The sequence below is a fragment of the Labeo rohita genome, chromosome 17 (assembly GCF_022985175.1).
Source record: "Labeo rohita strain BAU-BD-2019 chromosome 17, IGBB_LRoh.1.0, whole genome shotgun sequence".
Taxonomy (NCBI): domain Eukaryota; kingdom Metazoa; phylum Chordata; class Actinopteri; order Cypriniformes; family Cyprinidae; genus Labeo; species Labeo rohita.
The window spans coordinates 14,020,755-14,042,546 of NC_066885.1; the positions used below are offsets into that span (position 1 = coordinate 14,020,755).

Genomic DNA, 21,792 nt, shown 5'->3' on the forward strand with positions numbered 1-21,792 from the left:
GAATTCTGCAGGGCTTCCAGAGCGACGGAGAACACATTACACCAGCACCTAGTGATACATCCATCATATTTTAAACCTTAAAGGTCACCAGGTTTGGACTCTACGGCTAGATGGAAACTGTTGACCTTGACATATGAAACACACACACACAGGTGATGCATAAACTCATGTTATTATTTAAATACGATGCGGTCCAATCTAGTGTGCACTGTGAGACCCTGAGTACATTTCATCACCACACACACACACACACACACACTTCCCCCACTCACACACTCCATTCGTGAAATATTACCTAAGCAGGTGATTCAGTATTTTCCAGTGACTAACCGGTACTCACATCTTACCAGGCATTTTCCAGTGCTGTGAGGAGGGTACCTGCGGAGCTGTCCTGAACATGGCAGGTGAGACTTATTTCACACACTTTTTATACTCCGTCCGAGTCATTTTCCATCAGTACAGCAATATTTGTGCTTTGGGTGACATTTTGTGTCTGTGTTCTGTTCGAAACTCCAGTCAGCTGCTTCCAGTCAGGCCTAAAGAGAACATTGATGTGCGCCATATTGGACAGCTTGAAGTTTGTTCTCATTTTGCGTCACTGTTCCTGTAAAAAAAAAAAAAAAGAGAGAGAGAGGAAAAAGCACTGTACTGCTGCAGGAATCTTTTTTCATGTCTTCTACTGGGTTCATTAAAATGAGCTTGCCTGTGTGTCTCACTGCAGCAGCTGAGCGCTGACTGTGTAACTTCTGTTTTCTGCTTCTTTATAATGTCCTTCTACTTGGCCGCTTTCTCAGTCAGAGAAAAATCAAAGACAAAGATGAACTCCAAATCTGTGGACTGCAGAGTAGACAGTGGTATGAAGTGTTTAAATATGTGTATGTGTGTGTTTCTGCTTTTTTTGGTGCCACGTAAAGCTAAATAATAATTCTTTGATAATTAACCCTCATGTTGTTCCAAACTGCTGTAGCTTTTTTTCTCCTCTAGAATGCCAAAGGAGAACAATTATGAATTTCCAAGCTATTGTTCTATACAATGAAAGTGAATGGTGACTAAGGACTGTCAATCTCACACATAAAGTGTCATAAAAGTGGCCTATGTGACTCATGTGCTATACAATAGCTTTGTGTAGAGAACAGACTGAAATGTTTCATTGTTTACTGAAATTCTTCACATACAGCTGAGGTCAAAAGTTTACATACACCTTGTAGAATCTGCAAAATGTTAATAATTGTACAACGATAGAAGGGATCATACAAAATGCGTGTTGTTTTTTTTATTTGGTACTGACCTGAATAGGATATTTCACATAAAAGACATTTACATGTAGTTCACAAGAGAAAATAGTAGTTACATTTATAAAAAATTACCCTGTTCAAAAGTTTACATACACTTGATTCTTAATACTGTGTTGTTACCTGAATGATCCATAGCTGTGTTTTTTGTTTAGTGATTTGATCATGAGTCCCTTGTTTGTCCTGAACAGTTAAACTGCCTGCTGTTCTTCAGAAAAATCCTTCAGGTCCCACAAATACTTTGTTTTTTGAACATTTTTGTGTATTTGAACCCTTTCCAACGATGACTGTATGATTCTGAGATCCATCTTTTTACACTGAGGACAACTGAGGAAGTCATATGCAACTATTACAGAAGGTTCAAACACTCACTGATGCTCCAGAAAGAAAAATGATGCATTAAGAGCCGGGGGTGTAAACTTTTGAACAGGATGAAGATGTGTACATTTTTCTTATTTTGCCTACATATCATATTTTTTTTCCATTTAGTACTGCACTTCAGAAGCTACAGAAGATACTTACATGTTTCACAGAAGACAAAATAAGTGAAATTTACCTTGATCTTTAAATTAAAAAAGTTTACACCCCTGGCTATTAATGCATCGTGTTTCCTTCTAAAGCATCAGTGAGTTTTTGAACCTTCTGTAATAGTTGCATATGAGTCCTTCAGTTGTCTTCAGTCTGAAAAGATGGATCTCAAAATCATACAGTCATTGTTAGAAAGGGTTCAAATACACAAAAAAGAAAAACTGAAAAACCAAAGAATTTGTGTGGACCTGAAACATTTTTCTGAAGAACAGCGGGCAGTTTAACTGTTTAGGACAAACAAAGGACTCATGAACAACTATCACTAAACAAAACAAAACAAACACATCTGTGGATCATTCTGGTAACAACACACTATTAAGAATCAAGTGTATGCAAACTTTTGAACAGTGTTGTTTTTTTTTCTTATGGACTATATGTAAACGTCTTTTATGTGAAAAATCTTATTCAGGTCAGTACTAAATAAAAAATGACATGCATTTAGTATGATCCCTCTTATTTTGATAAAATAATTTACATTTTGCAGATCCTGCAAGGCGTGTGTAAACTTTTGACCTCAACTGTAAATCATGTCTGTGGTCACCATTCACTTTCATTGCATAAAAGAAGCTTTCATATTCATATTTTTTTGTCTTTTGTTCCACTGAGGAAAGAAAATCATACAGAATTCAGAGGACATGAGGATGAGTAAATCATAGCACTCTGAACTCCACTTAACACACAGCCACTTCCTGTCATGAATATCCATGTGTGTGAGCAGCGTCCATGAGTAGCATACATTGTTTACACGTTTTATGACTGCAGAAGGAATATGTAAGGGTGTAGTAACTAGAAAGGAATGCAACACACTTGACTCATTTTAATGTCTTTCACTAAAATCTTTCCATTAAATCAGCATAACCTCTCAGTCATGTCTGTTTTAGGCCCTGAAACAGCAGTACCGCCCCTGAAAATAACCTAGCAGGTTCTCAGGTGTCCCAATATAATTGTGAATTGCTTTCTGAGCGGCCAAGTGTTATAAACCTCTTCTATTCAACTCCAAAGTGCAGAAATATTTTGTATTCCTCTTTTTTCAAACTGTAAAACACACTTCTTCCTCATGTCCAGCCCCGTATTGTCACAGTAAGCTAATTTCAACATTTGCTGTAATTCTTGCCCTAGCTTCTTACTGAAGCTGAAAGCAGTCAAGAGAGGACACGATTAGCACTTTAAAGTGGAGGGAAGCCCTGTGTGAATAAATTAAAGCAATGCTGCCTGAGATGAGACAGACACTTTCAGTAAGTCAAGAAACAGCCTCATTCACATTAACTCTGCTGAACAGCTTAGTGGGTTTTGTAAGGCCAAACATTCCAATGAGACATTGTCAAAAGTATGATATTGTACAGTAGCTTGTCAAAACCAGAAAGCTGAAAATTAACGATTCACAGTATATTAGTTCCATATCAATTAGAGATTTATCTGTTGTTGATATTGTATTTTTAGTTGCACATTCATTTCCACTATTTTTACATTCGTTTCTTGTCACTTTGAATCTTTAAAAACACAAATAATATAATAATGCTTTTAAATATAACTTCAGCTAATTTCTTTTTTTTGTTATTATTATTATAGTTTGACAATAATATAGAATTCTAATATTTGTTATTTATTAATTGTCCCTAACATTAAAATAATGATCCATGAATCAATATAAGCCAGAATGTTTAGCATTAATGCAGATTTTTATTTTGATTGTGTAAAAATAATCGTGTAAACACATTTACAAAACAACATGTACATATAGTTTAAAACTAATTTATAAACTTAAAATTTGTAAATGTTACCCCATTTAAAATGTAATAAGTAGTGTATTTCAACTACTTTATTAAAGTAATGTAACTGATTACATTTGATGACTTTTCTACATTTGTAACTAATGTTTTCAACTGTTAATCTTTTTCAAACATTTAAGGCAGGCAGGGTTAACCTTCGGTAGTACTCAACACTGATTACTATGGCCACGTAGGCAATGCAGCTAAATTCGGTTGTCAGTATACCTTTTACTCCTTGATCACGTTCTATACACACATAATTCTCTAAAATACAGGAGTGACTACCGCATTAACTCCAGAAAAAGGCCACGTACACACTGCAAGTTTCAGGAGTGATAACCGCATTTAAATGCGGGAGAGAGTCCGGTAAATTATTGTTCCATGTGTGTACAGAACAGCAGTCACTCCTGCATTAGTAACCATAGCAACATTTTGGCGTCTGTGAATAAGAGTATATAAGAATTTAGTCGTTTGGAATCTGCCATTTTTTGGCTAAAGACTCTTTTTGTTCATCGATTTTAACTAAACTACCACTGGTGGATGTGCTGCGTTTTGTTAATGTTCAGTAGGCTGCTTTAGAGTGCGCTGTCTTGCAGTGTTGCCTCATATTTACAAGCGCTTTTAGGCATGTTGTTTGGTCTTAGCTCATAAAGCTAGGCACTTAATGGAGTTAATAAAATGGTCTGTTGCGGATATAAGACATATGATTTTTTTGGTATTATAAAACATAAAGCATTTGGGTGTTTTAGTATTTTTTTGTGCTTGTCTTTGATTGTTGTTTTTTTTCTATAAAGATCTGGCAACACTGACACTTTACCACAGGGCTCATGAGCACAACTAGCCCCATGTCAAAATGTGCTATGGTTAAGACTTCTTTCACTGTTATTTTCTTGCATCTCACGTGCAAACATTTCTGATGCGCATTTAGATACGTCATTAACAACTAGTTGTTCAGTTCAGTTCCGTACACACTGAGGAGAATGAGAAGGACAAGCACAAAAAAAAACAAACAAACACTAAAACACCCAAACGCGTTGTTTTATAACACCAAAAAATCATATATCTCATATCCGCAACAGACCACTTTATTAACTCCATAAAGAGCTTAGCTTTATGAGCTAAGACCAAACAATATGCCTAAAGCGCTTGTAAATATAAGGACATGGCAACACTGCAAGACAGCGCTCAATAAAGCAGCCTCCCGAGCATAAACAAAACACAGCATGTCTATCAGCGGTAGTTTAGTTAAAATCTATGAACAAAAAGAGTCTTTAGCCAAAAAATGGCAGAACGACTAAATTTTTATTTACTACCGCAAGATGCCAAAATGTTGCTATAGTTAAAATGCAGGAGTGACTGCTGTTCCTTTACAGTTTACAGGATTCACTCCTGTATTTAAATCCGGTTGTCACTCCTAAAAATTGCAGTGTGTAGATGGCCTATTAGTCTTTCAAAATCCTGCGTCATTTGAATTAAAATTATAGATCAATTATAGGCCATTTCATCAGATGTAAACATACTGGTCCCAATACACTTCCTGTTTCTTTTTTTTTTAACTGTACACAAACATCACAAAAAAATACAACCAACATAACATGTGAAAATGTTACATTAGCACCTTTAAGGTGTATTTGTATATGTTAAATAAAATAAAAAATAAAAAACAAAAAAACAGGAAGTGCTCCTGGACCAGTGTTGTTTACATCTAGTGAAATGGTCTATAGATCGTTCTAAGGTTAAATACAGATTTAAAATCATAAAAAGAAATTGTTAATATTAATATGAGAAATATTCAGATGTAACCACCTTTGTAATTGTTAACATTTTCAAAAGTAACTAATTTAATTACGCACTTTTGTTTTCAATAACTGCATCGAATTACAGTCATTTTATAATTAAATTACATAACATCATTACATACTAGTTACTCCCCAACGCTGTTTATAAAACAAGGAAAATACATCTTAGACCAGTAAATCTAGCAGCTCTTTTTTCCTGAATTAAGACAACAGTGCTATTAAACTCATTGAACACCTTTACCAGATACTGACTACCACCACAAGAACACAGGTTGTAAAAATGTAACCGTATTTTACTGTAAACATAGTTTGAAGTGGTTTACAGTTCAACTTCATTTTTTTGCAGTGCATGGATGGAATATTACACCGTTTTGTGAAATGGTCTTCATAAGTGCCATTTTCCAGGCTTTTGAGCAGATGTCTTTTGCCCGTCTCCTGATGAGAAGGGTGTTGTTTTGATGCTCGGTTGCTCTTTTGTGTGGTCTGGTCAGCATGGTGCTGTTTCTTCTGAAATCACAGCTGCAGGCACAAGCTGTGACCCCCTCACTCTCAATCACAGGGAGGCAAATGTCCATGAGGAAACTTTGATATGTTAGCCCTTCAAAAGACAGATAGTGTCAACAAAGAAAGAGATACTCGCTGAAAAAGCACCATTGTGTAAGATAACTGAAGTTTCTGTTTTTCTCAAAAGTTCCTAACTAGGCAAAAGGTAACTGAAGAAACCTGTCTGTAGGGAAAAGGTTAGCTGTTTGCCTCCACTGGTGTGAGAACTGATTGGCATAAACTGTGACAGGGCAGAGCTGGTGATGAGCTGTGAGCATTGTTATTTCTGCTTCCTTAACTTAACTCATTCTGCATACTTTCCAGCTGAGAGTGTGCGTGTATATGCATGAGAATATGTGCCTGTGTGATTTGTAATATCAGAAGAGCTGCTAGGCTAATTTTCCATTCCTTTGATCTGATTGGAAGCCACTAAAAACTGGTGAGGACCATCTGGAAAGTACCTGTATTTGTGAGAGAATAACAAGAGCTGAAATGTCCATGTGGCGTGCTTTGAACATCAGTTCCTCCATGCACACGTTTTTCAGATTTTTGAGTGTTTTTTTAATTCATTGCTGACGTTTTATGGTGAGGGATGCTGTTGACAAGACTAGGAAGTGAAGGGGTTGTTTTGGAGAGCACAGTAGTAGCATTCCTTGTGGCCTTGAACAAAAAAAAAAAAAAAAACTTTTTAGCCCTGTGTTTGAGTTTGGAGTGAGTGGATTACTGAATAATCACCTGATTGTGGTGGTTTCATCTAGCTGCAGTCATTTCAGATAACTCTGAGTATAGGGAGCAAAGCAATTGACCCTTTGCAGGGAGCTTGATTGACAGGCTATCTGACCAGTCATAACGCCAAATCCGTCATTTTGCTCAACAAACAGAGAGTTGATTAACTTCGGTGGACGTAAACTTGAAAAATGGTGTGGACTGATGTCTTTCCACTGTTAAAATAAAATACCTCTGATGTTTATATTTATTTTGTGCTATAACAAAATGATTCGTTCATGTGCCGTTTAAACTGAGGTGGTACAGTGATGTGTCACGACATATTAAAGAGCCACAATGCTATTTTTGTTTAAAATTTCGAAGGGTCAATTGGTCATTTACCAGGATTGACAATTTAAACCTGACCTGACTGGATGGGTACAAATAACAGTTAATTATCGTTAATTTGCCTATGGTTCATTAGATCTAACAAATAAAACAGAGATTGTGGTAAGATTGCATTTATTTGAATGAATTAGTGAGAGATTGTGCGCATGTGAATTTGTGTTTGTGTAATGTCTCTCTACTAATGGTAAAGCTCTTATACAGTAACTTCAAAAACAGTAATGCTTCCTTGTTTCTGAGAAATGTAGCTTTTCAGTAGCAAAGCAGTTCCCTGCTGAACAAAAAAAAACAGCTAAAACCAGCCTAACCATCCTAGCCAGGCTGGGAGACCAGCTTAAACCAGCTTAGGCTGTTTTTAAAAGCTGTTTAAAAGACCATAAAAAGCTGTTTTTTCATTAGGGTTGTGCTCCTGAACGTTTTCTTGTGTGCGCTGCTTGATCTCTGTGTCATTTGTGTCAAAATATTATGAACACTGCAAACAGGATGTTAACACAGGCCAGAGATGGGACACACTAAAAAAATGGATGCGGAAAGGATAGCACAGATGGGCCAGCAGAGAAAATGTTGTACAGCCACAGCAAACTCAGTTTTCACCAAATATTAGAAGAAAAATCTAAATATTGTGGTGGGGGTTTATATGAATGTATCTCTGAAGGAAACTGTTTTTTTTAAGTTTCGATGTCATTTTGTCCTCTTACCTTCACATGCCTGTTAAACTAGTGTTAATAAGTGCAGTGCTGCTTTGTTTACAGTGGTAACCAAGGAAAGTCTATATTACAGCTGTTGCATAAGCACCACCTGCTGTCAGAGAGTGGACTTGCATTCTCATTCAGCCCATCTCCTGTTTTTGTTGTGTGCAGACATGTTTTATGTAGCATTTATTTTATGTAGCATTTTATTTTGCTTTAAATTTTGAAATTATATAATGCAGCTCATGCTACATGTAACATCTTTGTTTGTTTCGTAATTAAAATGCAGTGTGTGTGTGCAATAAAACAATGCAAATATGACTAAATATGACATTATATATTTTTCTCTATTTTTATAAAGTATTTCTTTTTCTAAAGTACAAATGCAAATAGCCCGCCTTGTTGGCAGAGGCTATTTACACTATCCCCATCCAGCAACATGTGATTTCGGAATCAGCATTACAAAAGACAATCCTCCAATCACAGCTCCAGTGGTGTAAATGGTAAAGTATGTGTTGAAACCCGGGTTCAAATCCACGTTTTCAACATTTTTTTTTTCTCCCTTTTCAAATCAGATATCACATTGGAAAGTCGTGTATTTCAATAATAACAATCAAGGAAATAATCAAACAGTTAAGTATAACGTATTGGGTATGGTTAGGGTAGGTGTAGGGAGGGATTTATTGTCCCAATAAGGTGGCATCCATTTAATAATTTTAATTTAAAATTATAATTTACATTCAATATGTTATTGCATTCTGTTTTATAATGTACTACAATCCTGCGAGGTGCAAATACACAGCATACATAAAGTATGTATATATATATATGTATAATTATTTTAAAGGTGCAAAATGACAAGTTGCAGTGCATTTAATTGATCACAGTCCTGTGAAGCACACACAAAAAATGTCTGACAAAGTCCTAAAATAGATTTTTAATCACTATAATTGTCACTGTCCTAAAATAGACAATTAATCATCATAACCACAATTATTTCTTAGACAATTCATTCTCAGACCGATTTCATAATCGTGACAGCTCTAGTTGGAGTTAGTGCTAGGATAGGCTTTAGGTGATGTGTGACCAGTGTTGGTGTCTTGACTATTTTTAGGAGTGGTTTTGGATTAGTGTGGTGATTCGTACATGACTTATTCAAAAACTGGGGTTAATTCAATTGTAATTGTTAATTGTGCAATCGCTTGACGTTCATCTTGAGAAACCCAGGTTTGCTTTTAAGTGCCACTTCCACAGTTAGCTAAGCGTCAACTCCCTTTAAACTCATTTTAAATTCTAGACCGAAGGTGTGGTCACATTCAGTAAATTTTACAAAGACGTACAAACAATGTATGAAGCACAGCTCACACAAAAGTCATTTTCAGCACAATTAGCTTTTTGTTGGTCAACATGGCAAATCTACATGACAAACTTGAACCTGTTGTGAAATCAGGGTGGGTGAATTTGAGAAATGACTGGATTTTGAAAATTCAAAGGACAGTAGCAAAACCCCCTAAATTTGGGTGATTTTGACATTCTTTAAGGGTAAAGGCTTAATAAGGATGGTCAGACCCTACTATATTTGCTTATTCTCTTCAACACAACTCGTATGTTTCATACAAAAAGCACCTGTAGAATCTAAGATTTTACAATAAGAGTTTATTTGATTGACAGCTAAAGAGAGTCTACCCATGCTTATGCTCATAATCGCTATGCTAATGACAGGGTGTTATTCATAAGGAGGTGAAAGCGTAGGCTAGAGTCTCTCTCTGAGAGAGGCCGACACAGGTTAAGAACAAAAACTTCAGACGCCATTATAACACTCCTGTTAAGAGATCTATTCAATGCGTGTCTGCCTTCATTTGTAGAACCACAGAATGTAGACAGTATGTTAATTCAGTCTTTGATTTCAGTTGAATATCAGCATTAAAGACCCTCAGTATGAGTCCAGTCAATTAGACTGAACTATGCTGGACTAAGCTTTATTTAGATCATTGTATATTATAGAAAAAAGCTAAATAGTCTGTTCTTCATATCTCGACAAACGACCCATGACCTTTACTCACTCTTCACATGATGAGCAATCAAACACAGGCAAATTTTTCAGAGAAATGTGCTGGATTTCTGGTGAGCACTGCAGTTCGATTGAACGACTCCCCGTGTCATGCTAATCGAGAGGGTTTTTGATAATTATGGTAATTACCTTTTAAGTAGCCGAGCTTGAGACCATTAAAACGTTCTTACATAAATATGAAACGGCGGTGCAACGTGTGCTGCGGAGCTGACAGCTCCTGCGGTCCTGCATGCCCACTCAAACCTTTTTGCTCAACAACCCCCTGCCCTTTATTCACACATACACACGCAGACAGTTGCACAGAAATCTGTCCCTTCATCCCATCTTCCTCTCTCCTCTATTCATCTCTGGTCCCTTCTGCACATGACAGACCGCAGCTGGCTTTGAGTTCTGTCCCCATTACTCCCTGTGTTTTCTTTCTTTTTGCTTCGCATACACATACTCGCATACACACACACACACTGCAGTTATCAAAGGCAATGAGACAGTTAGGTTGATGGATTGTTTATTATAAAGTTGCTGGCATAGAAAGACCTAAGTATGGGAGTATTTGCATAAGTGTATATAAGTTTCATCTTTGTGTTTCATCTTTCTGGTCGTTGTTGGGGAATGTTAATGGCATGGTAAACAAAAGATTCATTTTTCCATTTGGTCCTGTCAATAGCAAAGCAAATCGCATTAGAAATCTTTAAGGGTTTACTTTTATGTCATTCATGTATTAAATGAAAATGTTAACACAATTATATATATATATTTTATATTTGTTATTTTTAATAGGATTCTAAAGTGTTATTACTTTTGCATTACCGTTAGCTGGCTGTCTGCTATTCTTTCATTTTTGCATTATGATTTGCTGGTAGATTTTTTTTTTTTTTAATAAAAAAGGTTATTGCAACATTTTATCTCAATTCCAACTTTTTTCTCAGAATTGTGATACAAACTTACAATTCTGACTTTTTTCTCAGAATTGATATAAATATAAAAGTGATACAAACTCTCAATTTTGATTTATGAACTCACAATTTAGACTTTTTTTTCTCAGAATTGCATGATATAAGCTCAATTCTGACTTTACTCTCAGAATTGCTAGTTTATATCTTGCAATTCTGACTTTTCTCACAAATGCATGTTCGTATCTCGCAATTCTGATTTTTTTCTCAGAGTTGTGTGATATAAACTCACAATTTCCAGTTATGAAGTCACAATTTGGCATTTTTCTCTCAGAATTGCTAGTTTACATCAGCAATTCTGACTTTTTTCTCGCAAATGCATATTTATATCTCGCAATTCTGACTTTTTTCTCAGAAATGTAAATGTAAAAAAGAATTGTGAGATAAAATGTTGAAATTACCTTTTTTGGTTTTTTATTCAGTGACAGAAATGGGCTTCCATACCATGCACATCTAATTTTTGAGTTGATTCAGCTTTTAAATATTTAGTTGTTCTATTTTTTTAATAATTGAATGTTTTAACATATAATATAATATAATATAATATAATAATAAATGTGAGAGGAGTAAGATAAACTGCCACTTACACTACCATTATGCTCAACTAAGGCTGTATTTATCTAATTCAAAATACAGTAAAAACAGAAATACTGTAAAAATATCATTGCAGTGGTAAAGTTGAATTTTCAGCAGCCATTACTCCAGTCTTCGGGGTCAAATGATTCTTTAGAAATCATTTTAATATGCTGATTTTGTGTAACATTTCTTATTATTATCAATGTTGAAAGCACTTGTACTTTATTCAGGATTCTGTGATGAATAGAAATTTCAAAAGAACATCATTTATTTCATAACATGATTGAGTGGTCTTGATGAAAAGGCTCCACCTAAAATTTAGATAAATCTCTATTTTATTTGAACAAGTGTTGGTCCCACCAACATAGTTTTTATGGTCCTCACAATGTAGACGTGCACTGTTGAGGGAACATAATCTAGTTTTGTTGAGTTATGTGGGCTGTGTAGGTGTATGTGAATACATTATGGAGAAGAGAGAAGTGTACAGTTCTAATACATTAAACAAATATAAGTTATGTGCATTGTTCTTAGCATTTCCATCACACAGAGAGGGCAGTGAGGTCATTAATGGTGGCAGGAAGTCATGCTGACTCACTCCTGAAGGCCAGTGTCTGTTTGGTTAGCATGGCTCAGTTAGCCAGAACTACACTAAAAAAAGTATTTTAGCCATGTATTCTGACTTTTTTGTACAAGCAGCATGTTTTTGTTATTTGCCAGTTTTATTTTCAAAGCATGGAATATTATTTTCTATCCGCTGCTTTTGACAGCAACCCTCAAGATTGCTAGTGGACAGTTTGGTGGACAGTTTGGTCATGTGTGCATTCATGTGGTTTCATCAGTGGTTAGCACACTTAGGATGTCTGACAAAGAGGAAGTCTAAGTGTTTTGTTTGGTGATTTTCGTCAGTTAAAAGGTTGAGGGTACATGAAAAAAGCAAATAATCACATGCAAGATCTCAAGTAAAAATAAGTCTGTCCAGAGATGTCTTCAAAATAAGACCATGGAGAGAACCTGTGAGTTTAGCTTCTGGATGAGCTTATGTGCATCTGTTAGTCAGCATGTTCGTCATTTTAAACAATATGCCTGCAGAAAGCTGATTCTACAGCTGAATTAAAAAGCAATACACATGGAGACATAAATCAAGCATTATGGTTGGTGACTGTAACTTGAAGATATCGATGTGTAAAGATATTTAAGATGTGGTCTGCAAATTGCATATTTATGACATTAAGTATAGTATTAAGTACATACTTTTGAGTAGGTGGAAAGTATGCCAATATTGGGATATACTAAGTCATAAAATTGTATCTTTTCATCCATTTTATTCATAAAAAAGATAAAATCACTGACCAAAAAATGGGAGCAACCTACAAATTCTAGTTAAAAAGTCTACACTACCAGTCAAAAGTATTTGAACGGTAAGATTTTTAATTTTTTTTTTTTTTTTTTAAAGAAATCTCTTCTGCTCACCAAGCCTGCATTTATTTGATCCAACGTACAGCAAAAACAGTAAAATGAAGAAATATTTGTATTATTTAAAATAACTGTTTTCTATTTGAATGTATTTTTAAAATGTCATTTATTCCTGTGATCAAAGCTACATCTTTAGCACTGCAGTCTTAATTGTCACATGATCCTTCAAAAATCATTCTAATATAGTGATTTGCTATTCAAGAAACATTTATTATTTATTATTATTATTATTATTGTCAATATTTAATTATTTAATATATTTAATATTTAATTTAATATTTAATTTAATATTGTCAATTTATCTGAAATAGAAAAAGCTTTCTAGTTAATTCTACTCAGCTGTTTTCAACATAATGCCTGTATGTTTTTGAGCAGCAAATCAGAATATTAGAATGATTTCTGAAGGATCATGTGACAGGAGTAATGATGGTCAAAATTCAGCTTTGAAATTACATAAATAAATTACATTTTAAAATTAAATTCAAATAGAAAACAGTTATTTTAAATAGTAAAAATGTTTTAAAATTTTACAAATAAATACAGGCTTGGTGAGCAGAAGAGACTTATTACTGTTCAAAAACTTTTGACTGACAGTCTATGGTGGCTGTTTAACTAGAATTTGTAGGCTGCTCCCATTTTTTTTCAATGATTTTTGGACACATAATTACTATTTAGGATGGATGGTGGATAACAAATATACTTTTCTTAAGCAGTATTTTTGTCATTTTCAAGTAGAAAATAACATCTTTAAAAATAAAATTTGCTTGAGGAGCAAAATTGTATTAGATTTGTTTATCTGGAATAAATCTTGAATTATTTGTATTTTTCCCAACACATTGTTATAAACAAGAAAAAACTTGCCAGTGGGGTAAGAAAAATAACCTTAATTGAAAACAAATGTTTTGGATGTTTATCTATTCTGACTGGAAAACAAGCTAAAAATAAAATTATTAATGAATATTTTTTTTCAGTGTTGGGTTTAGTGTAGAGTTATTAATAGCTGTATGTGATATTTGTAGCTGAAAGTGTTTTTACAGATTTAGCTAGGGTAATGGTCAAATTGAGAGTGATAAGAGCAGGCCCTTTGGGAGCAGATGCTGGTGTGTACTGGGAAATATATATTGCTGTAAACACACACATACAAATGTAATATGTACAGTATTGCCTGTAGATTCTGTTGAGGATTTGAAATATGATGTTTTCAGTTTAATAATTTAGCCTGTAAACTTTTTTGCAGGTAATAGGAAATACTGTTGCACCAACAGCCCTGGATACTGCTTGGGTTTTTTAACTGGGTGTTCTGACACTTCAGTAACATCTTGGGGGTCGTTGCCGTTTTTAAGACATTACACATGTAGTTATGAAGATCTGACTTGGTATGTGATAAAAGCATCAGCAGTGATTAATAATTACTGTTAGTCTTAATGGAACATATTGGCAGAAAGCCTCACAGTCACAGCAGGGGTTCAAGTGCAGATGTTAGGTGCACACACACACAATCACCCAGCAATTGGAATAATACTAAATCCCATGACTCCACAGCTGATCTGAGCTCAAATTGCTTGCAGCTGAGTACACTCTTGTTGAATCGGTTTGGTTTGTGTTGCTGGCTTGTCTTTGGGTGTGCTTGAACAAACTCTGTTCCTGCTCAGATATTGGCAACTATCACAGCTGACTTAGAAAATCTGTCGCATTTTAATGAAATGACAGTGATGAAAATTTCATAAACTGCTTGGATGCAAAACGCATGGCAGATAATCAAGTTGTTTCTGGGACGTGTCCATGGATGTTTGTTTCTATTATATAATTGGCTTTTAAACATATAAACAGTCATACATATGTATGACAACAGATGCAATTTGTGCACATCAGTACACAAAATCAACGTCTGTGGAAAATGTGCATAAATGGTACTTTTAGGCTTCTTTTTATTAAGGTAATTCATATTTTTATTCATAAAGGATGCATTTAATTAATCAAAAGTGAGAGTGAAGACTTAAATTGCAACAAAAAATATTTTAAATAAATGTAAAATTCTTTTACACTTTTTATTCGTTAAAGAATCCTTTCCATTTAAATATTAAGCAGCACAACTATTTTTTACATTGATGATAATTAGATTTTTTTTGTTTTAATCAATCATTTTTGGTTCCCCAAAGAACCTTTCAGGGAACAGTTCTTTTTAAAGAACGATTTTTTAAACTTTTCAATAACCGGAAGAACCAATGTGCAATGGAAAGGTTTTGTAGATGTTAAAGGTTCTACATGGATCCACTGATGCCAGTAAAGAACCTTAATTTTTAAGAGTGTATGTGCACGTTTCCCCCTTTTCATTTGTCAGTAATCTTTCGGATGATTGTTGATGGGAGGGTAGGAATAGTCAGGGTGTGAGAGTATAATTTGTGATGTTTTAAAGCGATGTAATCCATTTTCTGATTATTTCCACACATCTACTGACACACACGTGAGCGTGCCAGAATGAGCAGACTCCAGTGTGGTGACTGCTGTCATGACCTCTGGCGCTCTGTGCTGCCGACACGGTTTGGTCTCAAAAAGTGCAGCACACAACGCCCCTGAAGGCAAAGCCAGACCCACTGAACCTCAAACATGCACACTAACAGCTACATTTGCGATTGTAGCGATAGTTGACCCAAAAATGAACATTCTGGCATCATTTACTCACCCTCAAGTTTTTTTCAAAACCTATATGATTGTTATTTTACTGTAGAACACAAGAGGAGTTATTTAGCTCAATGTCTAGGCCAGGGGTGGCGAACTTCAATTCTGGAGAGCCACAGTCCTGCAGACTTCAGCTTCAACCCTGATAAAACCTCAACCGCCTGTAGCTTTCTAGTAACCCTTCAGTCCTTGATTAGCTTGTTCAGGTGTGTTTGATTAGAGTTGAAGCAAAACTCTGCAGGACTGCGGCTCTCCAGGACTGGCGTTCGCCACCCTTGGTCTAGGCCGTTCTTTTCAAAATAGTATAGAATGATTACTTTATGTGAAGAACAGGCTGACATTTTATGTACAGTTGTCAAAATTCAACAAACGCAACAGTACACTATTAGGGAAAGTTAATTAATACACATTTGAGTAATTCTGAAAACGTAAGTTGATGAATAATAAATCAAATTGGCTCTAAATGTTCATGTTCAAAATTATTCAACCCCCAAAAGTAAATTTTGGTGCTGAATCTTTTATTCTTTAAAACCACTGCTTGGAATTACTTGAAAGCGTCACCTCTCTAATGCAATCTTGGACCATTCCTTACCTGAAAAAGCTTTCAGATCTGATAATCTGATAATCTTTGGTTTTCACTTTGCCACTGCTTTCTTCAAATTCAGCCATTTATTTTCAATGAGAATTAAATCTGGAGACTGAACAGGCCATTTAAGAACATTCTATGACTGATTACTGAAATAAGCATAAGTAGATTTTTGTATACTTTGGGATGATTGTCCTGCAGGAAAGTCCATTGATCATTATCTTCAGTCACTGCACAAGAGGTATCACAGCTCTTGCCAAATTGGCCTGATACTTCAAAGAATCTATGATATCCTTCATACGGTCATGATTTCCACTTCCTGCTACAGTAAAACAACCCCATAACAGGACTGATCCACCTCCAAGTTTGACGATAGAGATGATGTGCTTCTGCTTATAAGCTTTGCCTTTTTTGCACCAGACATACTGCTGATCCACAGGTCCAAAAAGTTCCAGTTTGGTCACATTACTCCATAAAACATTCTTTCAGAACTCCACAAGTCTATCCAAATGAATTTTAGCATATTCAAGTTGGCCTTTTTGTTCTTTTTAGTCAAGAGTGGTATTCGTCAAGATGTCTCAGCATGAAGCTCATACTTGTCTAGTGTTCTTTTTTAACACTGCATTGACATGTTTTTCCTCCTTTCGTCGGGTCCTCTTGCAAGTGTTTGGCTGTACGTTACAGGTTCTTCTCTGTTGCTCTGATCAAATATTTTATGATATTGTGCTTTTTTTTTGTTCAACACCCTTAAAGGAGAAGTCCACTTCCAGAACAAGTCACAAATAATTTACTCACCTCCTTGTCATCCAAGATGTTCATGTCGCATCCCAGAACTAGTGCTACATGAGCTTTTGTGCCTAAAAAGTATACAAATTTTTATTTTTCGAAAAAAATGACTGATCGTTTCGCTAGATAAGACCCTTCTACCTCGGATGGGATCATTTAGAGCCCTTTGAAGCTGCATTTAAACTACATTTTGGAAGTTCAAAATCGGGGCACCAATCAAGTCCATTATATGAAGAAAAATCGTGAAATGCTTTCCTCAGAAACCATAATTTCTGTACGACTGAAGACAGAAAGACATAAACATCTTGGCTGACAAAGGGGTGAGTAAATTATTTGTAAGTTGTTGTTCTGGAAGTGGACTTCTCCTTTGAAGATTTTTTGGTACAACACATCTTAAACTAAGGAAAAAGGCTTTTAATGTCTTGGAAATCTTTATGTAGCCTTAGACTTTCTAATATATATAGCTCTATAGCTTTTGTAAGAGCTCTGTTGACCTTGACATACTGTATTTGCTCATCAACTCCAGCACATGCATGGGCTAAATATATGTATGTGTAACAGCCCAAGCTACTTCTTTTTTTAATAGAGTTTCTAAAGGCTTAATTGTGTTTTAAGACAATTTTGTTCCCTACCATAAAAATAAGTGACTTAAAAACAATGATGAATAGGGGTTGAATAATTATGACATAGCTGCGTTTTTAAACCAAAAAAAAAATCCTCAAAAACATTACAATATATATTGACATGATCACTTTTAATATGCCAGTAAACTGTTGTAGATGTAATTTTTATAAAGTCCTGGATGTTCAGAAAAGCTTGTATTTGTAAAGTACTGCAATCTGTGGAGGACTGAATAATTTCAGTGTTTGTGGAATCAATGTTTTAAGGCCTGTTCACACCAAGACAAGTATTTGGTGCAAAAATTTGGAGCAATAACAGACAAATTGTTTTTACAGGGAAATCTTTTCCATTGCACTGCAAAGAAATCAGGCCAATCAGCGAGAACTGTGTTTTTGGTCACATGCCCAGAACTGCTGTTACATAAAAACTACAACTTGGTGGTGCTCACAAATAGACTGCATTGCAACAATGAATAGCAAAGAAAGAATCCAAAACTCTTATCAAGTGGGAAAGTTGTGCAGTGCTTTATTTGCCAGAGTAACAGTGTATATCTGATTTTCTGTCAGTGCCACCTACTGTCAGAGAGTGAATATGCATTTTCATTCAGCTCCCTTAGCGATTTTATATGCATTGGTCATGCGCAGACATTTGTGTTGGTGTGAACAGGCTTTTATTCTGCCATTTTGGCCAGGTCTCTCTTGAAAAGGAGATATTAATTTTAAGAGATTACCCTTTACCTATAATTGTGGGCACATCTCATGTCCATGATGTATATTTTTAATATATTTACATCAATATAAAGCCCTGATGCTTAATTTGCTAGTACACAATTATATTTTTCTCAATCGCACTACTATATTTTGAAAAAGCCCTATCTTTTATTCAAAAATTATGTTCATATCACATACAACCATGGTATTCAGATATCTGATTTTGTAAAGTTTCTCATTCTACTCTGCATTTAAGTTTAAGCTGCATTAAAAGAAAATGTTTCATAGTTTTGCCTTCAGTTAGATTAGGTTATCGAGACATTTTGGTGTGCGCTTCAAAAATAATAAGTGTTTATTGTGATATAACTTGTCTTATTTGTGTCCGAAAAACCATTGTCAACTAAGTTACCCACTAGAAAATCCCCGCTCGTGAAGGAATGGTTTGTCCCATTCTCGCATAATTTGCACAGTATGATGATATTTCCTTTAGAAGCACACGGATGAAACACTAGAAGTCATGTTCTCTCTCTTTCCCTTAATATTGGCTAAACTAGCAAACCTGTGTCAAGAGATTAACTGACTGTCAACAGTGTTACCCAATTATCATTGCTGCAAATTTTAACAAGATAATTTAACTAAAACTTATGTTCTGTTAATGAAAATATATTTCTAAACATGCCATATGCTCGGTGGTTCTAGGTTTCCATGTTGAGTATAGGCCCAAAACACTAAAAATGTCAACTTAGTTACCTGTCAACTGTGTTACCCAGTAAAGGTAACATGGTGGACAGTAGCAAACATAATCACCTTTATTTATATAGCACTTTATACAATATAAATTGTTTCAAAGCAGCTTTGTATGGTCATGTTTGGGTTTTTGGGAAACAGGAAAACCTTTTTCTTCACATTGTCAAATTATAAATGTACCCCTAATTATAGAATGACACCGTACTTTCTTAAATGCACGTCGAAGACTGACACGGAAGAGAAGAAATAGTTTAATAGTCATTATTTTTGTTCTCTTTGCGCACAAAAAGTATTCTTGTAGCTTCATAAAATTAAGGTTGAACCACTGATTGTGACTGTTTTAACAATGTCCTTACTGGCTTTCTGGACCTTGAACGTGTCAGTGTTGCTGTCTACGCAGGGTCAGAAAACTCTTGCATTTCCTCAAAAATAACTTAATTTGTGTTCTGAAGATGAATAAAAGTCTTACAGGTCTGGAACAACATGAGGGTGTGTAATTAATGACAGAATTTTCATTTCTGAGTAAACTATCCCTTTAATATGGGTTTGGAATGACATAAGTCAATAATTATAATTTTAATTTTTAAAGTCCTGTTTAAACCATAACTTGAGGTTTTACTTATTTCATTGACACAAATGCAGTGTAATATTATGTTCCTGGTTTGGTAATGCTTTTGTGTACTGCTCAGACGTAATACTAGAGATGTATACAGGTTTTTTCATCCATAAAGAACAGAAATAGAATAGAAAACGCACATGTACACAGAACATATTCACTGTCAGCATGTCACCAACAGCGCAGAAGACAAACAAGTTTTGTCACATTAGGTCTGAGTAAGATAAAAGTGCTGAGTGGAGAAGGTGGGAGACTGAAGAGAACAGCTGAGAGTTATGAGACACGGACGACAGGAAGAGCCTGGTTAAGTTATCAAATGTTATCAGAGAGACAGGAAATATTTCTGTCATGTTAAGAGATGAGAACACTCCCTCCCTGTTTAATTGCACTATAGAGTCTAGCGCAGATCAGGGTACTGTTATCAAAGAATACAGCCTCATCATATGACTAATAGTGTATGAGAGAGACAAACAGCTCTGCATTCTGATAGAATCTTTGTTATAATACATTTTTCAGTTTGTCAACAAAATGTTACTCAGTAACTGTAATTATATGCAGCGGTTGGCCTTTTCACCCTTTGTTCAGTATGAGTAAGCTTTCATTTTTGCAAAGTTCCCTGTGGGGCCTAAAACAGAATTATACAATTACAGAATTAGCGGATTATATAATGTTCTGAGTGCATTTGTGTCAGAAAATACCAGCTTCGTTGATTTACGTGTCTTTGTACTGTAGGCTTGGCTATACTGATGTCGTGTACGCATTAGACTTCGAGCTGGAGAAATCTCTATGGAAACTGCGTCTTTTTAAAAAACATAAATTCAAAATATGCTGAATAATAATAGGTTCAATCTGTAAAAATGTACAGTCTACTCAACTTTATTGCAGTGCTACAAACCTGCAGCTTTCGTTTTCATTCAGCCAAGAGATTACGGCATGACATGGTCATATGTCTTAACTTGATACAAATTTGCAGATCAGAGTTCACTAAACTTAACCTTTGGAATTTGCATGAGCTTGTGTTTATGATTTCATCCATTTGCATACGTATGAATAAAAATAGAAAAACGTTTCAAAAACTAATGTGTGGACATTTGAAGTGCTCTACACTATTTGAAGAGCTCATAAATCATGTTTGACTCCAGATCTAGAAATGTCAACAGGTTTGTATGAAGGTTGGGTATTGTAAATATCATTGTCTTTGTATGAAATCTGTTGCGTCTATTTGTGTGCATGAAAAAGATTATGGTCTACGGCTGGCATTTTTGCACTTCAGGTTGGCCCAAACTGGCTGTAAACTACTGGATCAACACTGGAGGATGAGAGAGACTGTTAGGGCGAATGAGGGACGAGTAGAGAAGCAGTGAGAGGGAAGGAGAGAAAGAGAGAGAGACATTTCCCTCTGGCCAAAATGAACAAGAACTAGGCCACGCTGTACTGCACCTGAGCAAAGCCAAAACAGCTGCTGCTTCTTTTTTAACTCACCTTTAGATTTATTGAGGGAAAAAAAACAACTACTGTAACTTTATTTTTACATTAGTGGCAAAGCTCAGCGTCCTCTACTCTGACCACAGTGGTGTCTGAGGAACTGCAAGGACATAACTTTTTGTGTGTTCAGTAGTTTAGGTTGCATCACTGTCGCTGAGCTCCTCTGGGCGTCAGATGTGGCCTTATAAAACGCACAACTGAGCCAAATACAGATGAATGAAGCAAATTGTTTCAAAACAAAAGAGCCCGAGCAAATATTTGCACAAGTCTGGAATCATTTGCCGCACCTGGCTGATTCCACAGAGTAAAAATCAATTTTATTTGTCTCTGAACTGAAGGCTTGCTTATGCTTGCTATATAATGGTCTAACAGTTCGAGTGATAAAAAAGAGAAGCAATTCACCAAAGACCACCAAAGGTGAATACTCACCTGTGCTGTAATCCAGAGCTTCATGTCTCTATGGCGCCTCTGTTGGCACAATGTGTTATTGCAGCCTGACCAAAAAGTAGGTAGGCAGTAGGAAAGCAGGGGACAGATTACTGTAGAATGCTCTCCTTTTTTGGTGCAGATATGCAGCGACCTGCAGTTTTGTTTCTATATCATGCACAGTAATATTAAAAAACAGTAGATGAGTCATCTTGATACATGTGCGATTATCAGCATCTTAGCAATAAAGTCATGTTACATGTGGAATAATTTAGA

General features: G+C 35.5%; 1 protein-coding gene across 1 annotated transcript in view; it reads left to right on the plus strand.

The window, feature by feature from the left end:
- The first annotated feature begins 350 nt into the window (after window positions 1-350).
- The window catches only part of slc8a1b (solute carrier family 8 member 1b), a 131,128-nt gene continuing 109,686 nt past the window's right edge, over window positions 351-21,792 (plus strand). The window contains exon 1 of the mRNA XM_051133636.1: window positions 351-404. The gene's annotated coding sequence lies outside the window, so the exon portion shown is untranslated. The remainder of the gene's footprint in view (window positions 405-21,792) is intronic.